The following is a 13,732-nucleotide window of genomic DNA, read 5'->3' as shown; positions in this document are numbered from 1 at the left end:
GTAGGGAAAAGCTGGATGCTGCTCCATCTTAAATATGGGAATATTCTTTATTCCTCCTTCCATTTATTCATACTTTCATCTCTTCCCGAGCTCTTTCTCCTCCCTCACGTACATATGCATCCTGCAAACCATTCCTGAGAACCTCATCCTGTCAGGCCCTGCACGAGGCACAAGGGTGATAAAATGATGAATCCGCACAGAAACAGTCCTTAAGAATCTTTCAGTCTCATCGAGGAGACAGACACTGCAGGTGTGTCTGCCCCTCCCCCATTTTCATTAGTGGAAAGACACTTCTCCCAGATGTTCAGGCCCAAAATCTATTAGTCACTCTCTATCTCTCTTGTCCATCATCCCTCACATTCATCAGCAAGTCCTACCAGCTCTACCCCAAGATATGTCCCACATTCAACCACTGCTCGCCATTTCTAACTACTACTGCACTGACTGCAGGCCCCATCATCTCTGACCTGGATGCTGCAGGTGCCTCCTCACTTGACCTCCTGCTTCCACTCTCGCCCACCAGTCCTTTCCGCAGAGCTAAATACAATCAGATGACGCCACTCTCCTGCTTAAAACTGTCTAACTGCTTCCTCTCACACGAAACCAAAACCACATTCTTTGCTCTGTCTTCTAGAGCCGCCCCCCACGATCCTACCTCGCCCACCGACTTGCTCACGATTCACCTTGCCACTCACTCTCCTCCAGCCATGATGGATTCCTTTCAGATCTCGCCCCCGGGGCCTTTGCACATGCTGGTCCCACCGCCTGCAGTGCTCTTGCCCTGGAGTTTCACACACACATCAGGAGTCTGCCTAACTGTCCACCTCCCCAGGAAGGCCTTGCCTGACCACCCCATCTAAAGAAGCTCCTTCCATCCCAACCAGCTGCTACCATATTTCCCTTCCTGTTCCCATCACAGCGCTATATCCATTTGAAAGTTTTGTATTCAGTTTGTTTTCTTGTTCCTTTTCTCTCTCCTTGCACTGGAAGGTAAGAGACTCCATGAGGGCGGGAGTGTTTTCTTATGCACTGTTCTAGTCTCAGTGTTTGGAATGATGCCTATCCATAGCAGGTGTTCCAAAAGTATTTGCTGAAAGGATGAGTGAAGGAGATTTCTCAGTGGAGAGTGGTGGGGACAGTCACTGGCTTGTGGTATTACAAAGAATGGTCCCTGGTCCAGGTTCAACTGGGAAAATATTCCTGCACATCATCAGTCTTGTGACTGATGACAAGGACCTGGGCTCTGGATCCTGAGCAAATAGCCAGGAGTCTGTTCCACTTGGAAAATTGTAGATGAGACCATGTACTGTGCCAAGCACTGTGCTAGGCACTTTTCCACATAGGCGGTAACTTTAAAATGCTTCACGTCAACCTTGAGAGGTAGCTAAAGTCACACAGCCAGTCTGTAAAATAGTAGATCACCAACAGACGCTGTGAGGAATGAATGAATCAATAAATGAATGAATAAATGAATGAATGAATGGACCTTCCAAGCTGCCAAAATGGGGAACCTTTTCTTACCTCTCTCAGCCCTGAGCCCTGAACCCCCTCAGGGTGCAGTGGGGGCCCAAATATCTAGAGTCTGGTTTGTGAACTCGCTGGCCATGTGCTTTCAGAGGAGTCGGCTTCTTGGAGGCTCTGTGAAATGGGCAGAGTGAGCCTTACTCTGTCTGCCTTCCTGGGAAGTTGTGAGAAATGTGATGAGCGGACAGCACAATGTGCTTGGCGGACGTGAGGGGTCATTATTAGGGACTTCCTCGTGGCCTTAATGAGCAACTCCTCCCAGGGATATCCACATTGGAAAGAATACCGAAGGCAATGCTCACCCCCAAAGAAAGACCCTCCAGTGGTAGAATTTCAGGTCCGGTGACACCTGTAATGGGATGAGGATGCTACCTACCTCATAAGAAGCCCACCAGCCATGGACCTGAGGACACCCTCTAAGCCGGTGTCTCAAGAGTGACCGTTGGCTTGAGAAAGCCCTTGTAGATTGAGGCTGAGGCCTAGGAATACATGCATGTTAACAAATGCCCTGCTGTTGCTTTAATTTGGCAGCTGGGCAGGAGTGCAGGGGGCCCACAGAGGAGGGGTGAGTGTGCTCGCCCTGTCTTGGGGTCAGTAGGTCTGCGATTTGCTTGTTGCTGTGTGACTGAGGATATCCCTGCCCCTCTCTGGTCATTATTTCTCTCATACACACAACGAGGGGGAGACGAGTCATCACCAGCATTCTGCCCACCCGGACATTCCAGGTTCCAGTGTGGGCATGGTGAGCAGGCCACACCCCAGAGAGGGCTATCGATAAAATCCAAGAAGAGACCCAGCTTGAAACAGGGACAGCAGCTCAGCCCACCCACATGACTCTGGATGCTGGGTTCTTGTTTTCTATCTCTGTGGTGTGAAAATAAAATACTGCTTCAGCGGTGCAGGAACCCATGGTGTGGGGGAGGGGACAGAGGATCCTGACGGCCGTTTCCCACGAATCGGCAAAAAGCGATAAAAGCTAAAAACAAGTCTCTTATTCCATGCCTCCTCCCCTGCAGGAAACATGCACCGCTGGGTCATGTGCCAATGAACTCTGAAGCACGAGCATAAATAATTAAAATGGCATTACAGTTGTCAAAATAAATTAGCAAAGAACCGGGAGCCTCCGTGTGCTCCTCCTCCTCGCCGTCCTGGGAGCTCTCAGTTGGCTCTTCCGTAAAAGCGGATGACCGCGGCAAAGGACACTGAGACAAAGCAGTGAGATGCAGCTGCAAAGAGAAAGGGAGAGAGGCGGGTCTGAGGGGGCTGGGGGTACGCACCAAGTCTCGCAGGTGCATACGCTGCTGTGGCACAGCCTTGTGGTTTGGGGTGGGCAGGACAGGTAACAGGTCGTGTCTGCAGACTACGGCTCTACATTCAGCAGGCCTGAGAGCAAGGGCTTGTCCCAGATCACTCCGGAGTCACAGAAGGCCCCTGGAGCAAGTCTGCAGTGTAGCATGGAGGTGGCCCCATGTGTCTCCACTAAAAAATTAGGTACATCCCACAGCTACACATCCTTATGCCCCAAACCACCTGGGAACTAATCAGATCCCAAGAGGTAAAGACTGATTCCTCCAGGGGTTCTAGACAGAACCCCTTATCCCTGATCCTATGGCAAGAAGTGGGGTCTCAGGCCCCAGGGACCTAGACAACCAGAAGCAGCAGGAGCAAGGGGAGGCAGTTACTCTATGTAAACCTACTGGAAGTTTGGTCGCATGCCTAATCTTCACACCTGTGTGCCACAGGTGGCCACAACCATAGCCCGCTGGGGCTATTGCAGCAGCCTCCTACCTGGTCTGCTGCTGCACCATTGTCCTACTGTTTGGCAGATTGAATGGATGAGTGGGGGCAGGACAATCACTGTGCCCATTTTACAGATGAGGACACCGAGGTTCAGAGAAATCATCAGGCCCACGTTTACTAGGGTAAGCAGTGGGACACTGGATTTGAACTCAGGCAGAATGGCTCCAGGGAAGCATCCTACACATCATATGATGCCATTAGGACTACAGGGCTGGGCAGCAGCATCCACTGGATATTGTCAAATACTTCTCAATGAAGCTGGCCAATGAGGAAAGCGTGGTCCCAACAGAGAAGCAGCTGGTGCGAGGCCAGGAACTGGGCCAGCGTGAAGGCCAGTATGGCTCAGTAGAGTGAGGGAGGGGAGGTAGTGAAGATGAGGTTGGCAGGAGCTGGCCCACGGTGAGGAGTTTGAATCTGACTTGACGTGTGATGGGAAGACCCTGGGAGGGTTCCAATGGCAGATATGGCAGCCGCTCCTGAGTGTGTGGGCTTGGATAATGCCAGTTTCTCCCCAAAGCCAGTTATGACCTCTTATTCATGCATCAACCACAGTGGCACCATTTCCCCCCATTGATTCAGTTATTAATAATAAATGTTAATAACTAGCATTTATTAAGCACCTCCTATGTGCCAGGCACTGTGCTGAGCATTGTTACATATATTTATTCTCTCATTCGATCCTCACGCCTACCCCATGACACAAGTATTATCCTTATTGACTCATTCTACAGATGAAGGAACTGAGGCTCCAAAAGGTTAACAGCTTGTCCGATACCCCAGCTACCGGAAGAGCCAGAATTTGAACCTGTGTCTGTCTGAGTGCAAAGCCTGAGTCTTTAATACTAAGTACCAGCTTGAACTCTACACACACACACACACACACACACACACACACACACTCGAAGCTCTCGGCTGCTTGGGTTTAACTCCCTGGGTACTAGGAAACACTCGGTGTGGGCAGAACTGGTGGAGTCTAGAGGGCTGCAATTTCTCAAACAAAACTTGACTGTGGCTCTTTCTCTTTCTTCCTGTTGCCCTGTGTCCAGAAGATGGGGTGCAGGGGGAAGGGGCCCTGCTTCTCCCTCCTCTAATGGTCCACGTTCATTCCAGGATAACGCAATTAGAGCTCAAGGATTAATGGATGTGGCTCTTACTTTCAAGTCCCACCCGCTGATAGATCGCCTAATTCCCCCCTCCCTGTTCCTGAACCTTTCAGAAAAAAATATAGGCGGCTTGCTTATCTTAGTGTAGGGTTGCCGTGGAAACTGCATCCCTTGTGAGATGCACTGTCATAACATTTCAGTGCTGTTCGGAACACTTAAAGACACAGCCTCCTCCTCTTCAGGGCCTCAGCCCATGGGCAGTTGTCAAAGGGTTGAAGAGGAGGTAGGTAGGCGGGGCGTGTGATGGACGGCAAAGAACGGGTTTTGGAAATGTCAGTTCTCATCCTTCCAGGGTCACCTGGTACCGGCCAGCGATAGGGAGGCTCAGAGAACGAACATTCTTCAAGTGGTTTTGAGGCTAGGCAATGGCTCTGCTTGGGTTCGTTGTGATGAATCCATCAGCGTCTCTACAAAGTTGGCACTATTACGATCCTCGTTTTACAGAAGAGGAAACTGAGGCTCAAGCAAGTGAATTTGTGGTGAACACTGTTGGTGCTCTTGGCAACCTATCATCCTGGCTTTAGTACTTGAAGTCTCATATCCCAAGAAACCCCTGGGTCCTGGGTCACCTTAGCTTCCCCCCAGCAGAGTCGGAAGCACTCTAAGCCACCCGCTTTCCCACCAGGTGGCCCTGAGCCAATGCCTGACAGGTGTGGGTATAGGGAAGTCTCAACTGAAGACAATTTCTGAGCTCCTTTGAGGAGTCGAGTTGAAGCCACCTTCTGCTGGACTGTGCCTGGGATCCCCTTTCCTCCGTCTCCCCACCCCCTCAGCTGATCCCCTGGGAGCAGGTCCTTAACAAATCACTGCACAGGAATCCTCCTCTCAGAGTTGGCTCCTAGGACAGCCTGACCTCAGGTCACACAGTAGGATGTGCTAGAGCAGTTCCCATACCCGGCCTTGGCTCTCATGATTTCCCCACCCCCCTTACAAGCCATGGACTTCCAGCCACACTGAAAGACAGCCCTTTCTCTAGGCCATACTCTCTTGCACCTCTGGGCCTTGACACGTGACTTTTGTCTGTGCACTCTGCTCAGCGCCTCCCTCCCCCAGCTGCTTCCTAGGCAGAGGTCCGCTCACCCTTCCAGAGCTAGCTGAGGCATCTCCTTGTCTGAGAAGCCTTCCCTGGTCTCAGGCAGCACTGAAGGGGTTCAGTGGGGCACAGGGATCTCATTGTTTCTACGTCGCCCCCCCCACAGCTCCACCAAAGCCCCAGCATAAAGAGAATGAACTTGCTGTCCTGGAGCCTGCTGTGAGCCCCCCAGGGCAGGCACCAGGCCTTCATCTCTGCCTCCTTACACCCCGCCCAGGATTAGTCACGGAGGAAGTGCTAATGAACACTGAATGAGTGGATGAAAGCACTTTGGAAGCACCTACTCTGTGCCAAGCTATCTGCAAAGGAAACCCTAGTCTTCAGGAGGCCTGCGAGGCCTTCCATGAGGACCCCTGACTGCTTCCCTCCTACCTCCACGGGCCCCCCATCACTCTGCTTCAGTCCTGGGGGTCACCAGCCTATCACTGCCCCAAGCCACTGATTCCCTCTGTCTTCCGCTGTCTGACAGACACTGCGGCTTCGTCCCTCACTTCCTCAGGTCTGGGCTTAAATGTCAAGCTGAGAGGTCCCTCTGATCTCCCTATCGGCTTCCCCCATCGCCGCTCATTGAATTTCTTGCTACCTTAAACATATAGTTATTTATATAAAATATATGAGCCAATAATAAATGCATATTTAATTATATGCATACGATTAAGTTATATAATATAATTAAGTATATTATATAACATGTAAATCCCTTCAGACTGACTATTTATTTAGTTGTCTGTCTCTCCCACTAGAGTGTAAGATCTACAAGAGAGAAAACTTTGTCTACTGCTATAACCCCAGTACCCAAAACGGTGTCTGCAGCACACTGTGCATGCTTGACAAATATTTAGAATGAATGAATAAAATGCCTGCCCCCTCGTTGGCAGCCGACAAACAGTCTTTTCATGTAGGTGCTATTACAAACTGAAGTTCGCTAGGCTAAATGACTTGCCCAAGCTGTGCAGCTGAGAACCAAGGGCTCTCTGAGCTCCAAAGCTGCTATCTAGCCTTGACCTTGAAACTTCTCCAGCATCACTACACCCTGCACACTGTTCCCAGTGCCCTCTTTCCAGAGCAGACACCCAGACTTTGGTGACTGGCTCCCCTGTGACTGAGAATGCAGTGGGGACCAGGAAGAGGAGATGGTCCACAGAAGAAGGGAGGAACTAGGCCGCTTCTGAGCACCTGTTGGTGTCCACGATGAGTTGGGGCTGGTGGCAGTACGAGCAATTATTCAGAATGAGAAGATGCCTCCACCGGCCCCTTAATTACTGCCAGGGCTTCCAGCCTCCCCACACTGGGGGTCCAGATGGAAGTGCTCCATACTCCTCAGGGGACTCAACAGGTCCATTATTAATTAAACATAAAAGCCAATTAGTTCAAAAGTTTGAATGGAAATTATTACGGATACATTTCAGGCATACCTCCGCTTTCCCCACAAAGGTGGGAGGAGCAGGGGACAAATGAGGTTGGTCCCATTGCTCACACCCTTGACCCTGCAGAGGGCCAAGCCCAGGGTTCTTCTCCACTGGTGCCGACTACCATCCCTGTCGAATGGTTCAGCGGTAAAAGGAGAGACAGAGGAAGGGAGAAAGCCACCCCAGACCCAGTTTCCCAAAGCTCACGGAGAATGGAGTCATTCAGAAGGCCGCCACTCACGCCTGGCTTGGGACTGCAGAGGGCGGAGTGCCTTCCGATGGGGACGGGGCCTTCGTTTTCTGAGAGCCTGGAGAAGGGCCTCAGGAGAGACTCTACACTAGATGTCCCCAGGAGAAGGAAGGGCCCAAGCAGACGGAAAACTCCCACCTCAGACCACAGAAATGCCATTTCCTAAAGGGACCACCATAGGAAACTGACTTTAGGACCATCGCCAGGTTATCCTGTTCCAGACACCGTTTTTTTCTTTTTGGCACCCATTATGCACTTGGCCCTGTACTGACCTGTTCTCTATCCCCATCATCTAGCTATGAGCAGTACCACTTTACAGATGAGGATGCGGAGGCTCAGAGGGGTAATGTAGGACTCTAAACCTCGATGTGCCCCTTTTGAGTTATCTTGCTTTACTTGACCAGGTTCCCGGTTTCCTTAGATCTGAGATATCACACCTTCTTTTCTGTCTTCCTGTAGCTCAGAGCAAGCACGCACATGCCCACACACGCGCGCGCACACACACACACACACACACACAAACACATACACACACACACATAGCAACCAGATGCCTTCCTAGCCCCTGAGAGTCCAGCAGTAAAGCTGCTGCCCGGGTGACTGACCAAGGGCTGTGAATCCATGATGTCAGAAGTTTTAGACTTAGGGACAAGATAAAGACACTGTCATAATGGATATCCATCTGACATCTCAGGAAACTCCAAGAGACACTGCTCCCCAGTATATACCAGCCAGCATCCCTCAGGTCCCCCAAAACACGCAAAAAGGGGCACTGGCATGGGGCGAGGGCCCTCAAAGGGGTCTTTCGGCTCCATGCACAGTCCTACGCTGATGAGGACTGGGAGGCTACCTTTGAACATGAACTAGTATTGTCTTTCTTTTTCCAGTGCTTTTGGAGTTTTGCTGACAGACTATGAAAATAAAGACTCATTTCCTACTGATCTGAGGTATTTTTTTTTTTCATTCCACGAATACCATAATTCTGGGTTTATGGCACACAATTCACCCCTGGCTTGCTCTTGGATCAGCATCTCTAGTCTTGGATCATCGAGAGACGCCTCCCCCCGCCATATCGCAGCCACTCTCAAGGGCCAACAGAGCTTTGCTATTTGCCAAGGCCAGTCCCTTTTTTTTTTTTTTTTTTTTTTTGTCTCACCGAATTCCTGCAAGCCTTTTTCAAGGTATCACTGCCCATCTTTGTCAGATGAGGAGACTGAGGCTCAGAGAGGTTAAATAACTTGTCTTAGGCCACATAGCAAGTTCGCAAAGGAACAGATAAATCATGGAAAGCTTTTTCCTTAGCAGACACAAAAGCCAATAGAGCTATTTTCCTTCTGAAAGCTCCAAATTAGACAATTTAATCCCGATGCTGGCTAAAGATGGGAAGAGCCCTACAAGGTTTGACATCGGCTGGTTGCTTAATTCCCCCGCCCGTGACTTATTCTGTTGGGAAGTGAGAATCTCAGCTTCTCTGATGATCCAGCTCTGCCTCATGTAAACATTCGTAAACTGTGAAAAGAATTCATTGATGAATTCATGCACGCTCTTCTCCCTGGATGAATGAAATCCAGTGACTGACATGAGGGTGTTACTAAAGGTTGCTGCACAGGGAAAATCGGCACATCTTTCTTCCTTTGCCATTCCCAGCCCTCTCTGGAAGCCACGCGTGGCTTTAACAGGAAGCTGGGGAGAAAGGCCCTCCACCAACGTGACTGTGGCTCCTTGTGGTTCGCTCCACATGCTGTACCCAGGCACCCTGCGTAGCCTGATTTGCAGAAAGGCAAAGGTAGCCAAATGCATGGATTTCTCAGCCCTCCCCTCTGCCTGCAGTGGTGGGCAAGGAATTAGTGCAAAATCACCTTGGACACACGACCTCCTTAATCCTGGCCACCTCTTCCAGGTACAAGAGAAACAAAGGCACAGAGAAGAGGTGCCACCAAGTCTCGTAAAACATGTCTCTTTGCAGGATGTCCCTCCTCCAACCTGCACTCTCTAATATGGCAGCCACGAGCTATCTGTGGCTATGTAAATCCATAAAAATTTTTTTTAAAAACTAAAATGCCAGTCCTTCCATCGCACTAGTCACGCTTCAAGTGTTCAGTGTGGCAAGTGGCTTTCATATGAGACGGCACACACATAGCATATTTCTATCCTCCCAGAAAGTTCCAAGGAACAGCGCTGTTGCAAGAGCTGATGAGACTGTGGCAGACATGCTGCTAATAATCACTGCCCTCTGGGGAGCTAAAGTCCTGGGACATGGGCTGCTCCTGGGACATGGGTCCTGGGACATGGGCTGCTCCTGGGACATGGGTCCTGGGACATGGGCTGTTCTGTGGCTCCCTAGCTCTGCGAGAGCCTCATCAGCCTGCCAACTGCTTACAGAGGGTGTCTGGGCCCCTGCATAACACATAGAAGAAAAGGCGTATAAAAGGTATACTCAGCCAGCCCCTATTTCTATACTCTTGCTTCTTGACCTTTTCTTCATCAGCAAAATGGGGGTAATGATATCTGCTCTGCCAGAGAAAGTGGGTGAAATGGACCCTAGCCTGAGCTAGGCATCTAGTTGGTCCACGGTGTGACTGCTTGTCCTGTGTTGTAGTGAGGGGCTTTAAGGCAGACACACAGCCTGGGAACAGTGAGTTAGATGAGACTGGGAGATTTCTGAGAGCTCCGGAAAGTAGCCTCAGCAAAGAACAGGAGATTACTGATCAGCTCAAAAGCATCCCAAACTTCCTGGAGGATGGGTTAGCCTGATCTCTGGATTTTGTCAGGACAGAGATGATATTCACACCTGCTAATATCTTTGCTTTAGACATGGCCAGGTGCTGTACATTTTATATCCTTTAACCCTCACAAAACCCGAAGAGATCAGATTATTATTTCCATTGTGCAGACGAGGAAACTGAGGCACCAAGAAGCTAAGAAAGCCAGGCAGTCTGGCTCCTCCCCTCTAGAGCCCGCTGCCTCCCGCACTCTGCCTTCCTGTGCTAAAAGAGTGAGCCAACCTCTAGCAGCCAGCTACATGGATAGAACTGCCACAGGGCCCCCTGTGTGAATTTCATCAGGTCTACACCACCCATGGAAAGATGCAAATTATAAGTGGGGAAGGGGAAGTAACTCCAGGTTCTAGAATCCAACAAGGATGGCTTTTAATGCCAACTGCTTCCTCACTAACTTCGTGAGAGCGAATTTCCTCTTCTGTAAAATGGGAACCCTGATAGGACGTACGTACGTCATAGGGGTGAGGATTAAGTGAGTCAGTGCAGGTAATGATAGGATGTACGTCATAGGGGTGAGGATTAATCCTCATGGGAGGATTAAGTGAGTCAGTGCAGGTAATGTTAGCTTGACACCCAGGAAACACTCGAAAATGGTTGCTTACATCCTTACTTTTCAAAAGTTGAACTTTTTGTACCAAACAATGTGTTTAGCTTTAGAATCCACTCTGTTTTTGTCAGGCCCCTCATAAGCAGTGTGTACACCTTCCTAAACAGGTCCTGTTCTGGCTAATAATGAAAATGGTTTGCAGACGCGGCTCCATAGTGTAGCGGTGAGCACGTCTGCTTTACACGCAGAAGGTACTGGGCGTGCGCCTCACTGGAGCCACGGTCCATGGTCTACGGGCTTGCCACCTTGAACGAGCTCGATGTCTGATCTCAGAAGCTAAGCAGGGTCGGGCCTGGTTAGTACTTGGATGGGAGACCACCTAGGAAGACCAGGTGCTGTAGGCACTAATAATAATAATAATTATTATTATTATTATTAATTAATTAATGGTTTGTGGTCCTAAGATTGAAATAATAATTAATTAATTAATTAATGGTTTGTGGTCCTAAGATTGCCCCAAATGGTGATGGAGGGAAATGGGAAGGGTTGAAAATATACGATGACAATCCAAGCGTAGGTAATGAGGAAGTGGCTACGGCCCTGACAGCATCCCATATCTCTGTGCAACTTCCACCCACCAGGGGGGCCAAGAGGAGGACGGCCCTAACTATTGTCCCCAGAAGTAACAGATGCCACAAAATTGGCAGGAAGAGACTCTGAGGACATCACCAAATTTCACTCTGAGCCTACCCAATCCCAGGTCTCAAAGCACAGAACCACAGACCCTCTCTCCCTGCCAGACTATCCCACCACCCCAGTCCCCAAAGCTCGCCTAGCCCCACGCCATGAAGAGGGCTGGGGTGAGCAGCCCACAGAACCACGAGGAGGCTCCAGCTCTGCTCTGCCACTTAGCAGTGGGGGACCACAAGCCAATCCCATCCTCTCAGAGCCTCAGTCTGCTTACCTGTCACATAGGGACGTAACACATAGGCATGGTGGGTGTGCACAGGTCTGAAAACACCAAACCATCAAACACAGTGAAGGCCTGCGGGTGGCATCCATTGGTGCCCTCGTCTCATCTGATGAAAACAGCTAACTAGACAGGACCCTCCTAATCTCAAAGCAGCCCCGTCAGTGGTCAGTGGGCACTACTGCACCCAGGAGTTAAGTGACTTGCCCGAGGTCACGCAGATATTAAATAGCCAGTGTTCCTAACTCTCTGCCACAAGTCCTCTGCCTGCCACCCTTGCCCTCTGACCACGGCCACCCTAGCACTGCAGCTGCCCTGGCACCACCACTGAGCAAGCAGCAAGAGCGAGAGGCCCCAGGAGCAAAGTTCTGCTCTGCCAGGTAGGTCAACACTCCGATGCATAGAGACTGAAATGGGCGGGGGCGGATAAAACCTCCAGACAAAGGGAACACTATTAATGATATCAACCACCCTGCCAAAGCCACAAATACTTTGTGGAAAAACTCACTGTGGGCTGCAGTGGGGCCCAAAACACAAACGAGGCATTTGATGGGGAAAAACTAGCTTCGGGGGATGGTTGGGGGCGGGGTGCACAAACCACCAGGAGATTTTTTTTTTTTTGTCAGAAGAAAACAAAATCACCTATCTTTCTTTCCTTGTAATAACTGTAGGGCTGCAGGGGTGGGACAGGGAGCTCTGTAACTCTACCCGTGGCAGTAAAGCTCTGCAAGCTCTTGCTGAATTAATATATAAAAGGAAATATTAAAGTAACGGATGTGGAAAACCCATTAAAAAAAAGCACGAGGAGGATAAATGGAAAATCTAGGACGGGAAGCGACGGGCTCAGGCAGGGCACACGGGAACTTTGGTATTCCTGGGCCGTAGATACTCATGTGCTCAATGTATTGTTAAAATTCGATCCCTACATTTATTTTATAAATAGCCTTTTACAGCTCATTCATGTTTAACAGAAGCGTTCATGATGCAAAATTTATCAAGCCCCTAGGAAACATCTGGAATTTAGCACTAGCCTGGCCTGTATTTAGAATAACACTTTGTTTCATTACCGTGGTTAGGGATGATTAAAATCACCATAGATATTTTTAACGATACCTTGTATTTATATAGCGCTCCACATTTTATAGCATTCGCCACTCACATTATTTGGTTTATACTTAGAAGTAAGGAGTGCAGCCGTTCTAGGGCAGAAAATGCTGGAAATCAAAAGATCTGCCACTCGTTCACGATGCTGCCTCTTACCAGCTGTGAGACACTGAACGAGCCATTGAAGTTCATGAAGTATTGGTTTCCCAGCTTGGAAAACGGGAGCGTGGGCTTGGGCTGTATATCTGGCTGGCGGTTCTTCATTAACTCTCACCAAATGGTCAAGTATTCACTGAGCCATTCCTGTGGGCCGGGCACAGCCCTAAGCGTTAGGGACATGACAGCAGATGTGGCAGAAGTGGCAGCCCCCTTCACGGAGTCTGCTGTCCTGAGACAGACAGATAGTGGACAAAGATAAAGGAGAAGTGATTGCACAAGGTCCCCGGAGAGCTTATGGTAAAGGATTCAATAGGTCTGAGGGGCAGAGAGCTGGCGCCATTAACGCCTGAACACATTCTTATAACCTGTGGTCTTGCTGGAAAGGTAATGAGTTGACATGATTGTCGTCAAGATAAGAATAAAAAAGGTTTTAGAGAAAATGGGGTAGAAGCAAGTCCATGAACTAGGAACAGAAGGCCGACACAGTAGGGCCAAGAGCCCACTATACACACCAGAACAAAGTCCTGCCCTGCGATGGTTGGCACTGGCTGATAAGTAGTGGTTGCTCTGGCCACAGCCTCCCCAGCCCCTTCCCATAATCAAAAGCTAAAGGGGGCCGTCTGGCCAGCAGGGGCCTCTAGGACCCAGCACTATGAAGTGTCCACTCTGGCTGATCAGTGCCAGCACCGATTTGTCCTTCAAAAGTTTGTACTTTGATCCTGACTCAGAGGATGGGGTTCTAAATTGTACCTCAATCTCTCCCCACAAGCAAACAATGCAGACTGTGTCCTGACCCATCCTTCCCACCCAAGCCCCCACTACAGAGCTCCCCTCATGCAGCCACACTGAGGGGCAAGGAGAAGTAGTGTGAACAGCCAGGAAACATGTCCTAGAGGAACAGCCTACGTATGTGAAGGCAGCTCCCGGGGAAAG

At 49.8% G+C, this 13,732-nt stretch overlaps 1 protein-coding gene and 1 pseudogene across 1 annotated transcript in view; one reads left to right on the top strand and one right to left on the bottom strand.

Annotated features, from left to right (window-relative positions):
- TSPAN18 (tetraspanin 18) overlaps window positions 1–13,732 on the bottom strand; it is a 174,841-nt gene that overhangs the window by 110,498 nt on the left and 50,611 nt on the right. The window lies entirely within an intron of this gene.
- LOC112476702 lies at window positions 10,855–10,970 on the top strand (annotated as a pseudogene).

This window comes from Pteropus alecto, unplaced genomic scaffold (genome assembly GCF_000325575.1).
Source record: "Pteropus alecto unplaced genomic scaffold, ASM32557v1 scaffold71, whole genome shotgun sequence".
NCBI classification, from domain to species: domain Eukaryota; kingdom Metazoa; phylum Chordata; class Mammalia; order Chiroptera; family Pteropodidae; genus Pteropus; species Pteropus alecto.
This window is presented reverse-complemented; position numbering and strand designations above follow the sequence as displayed.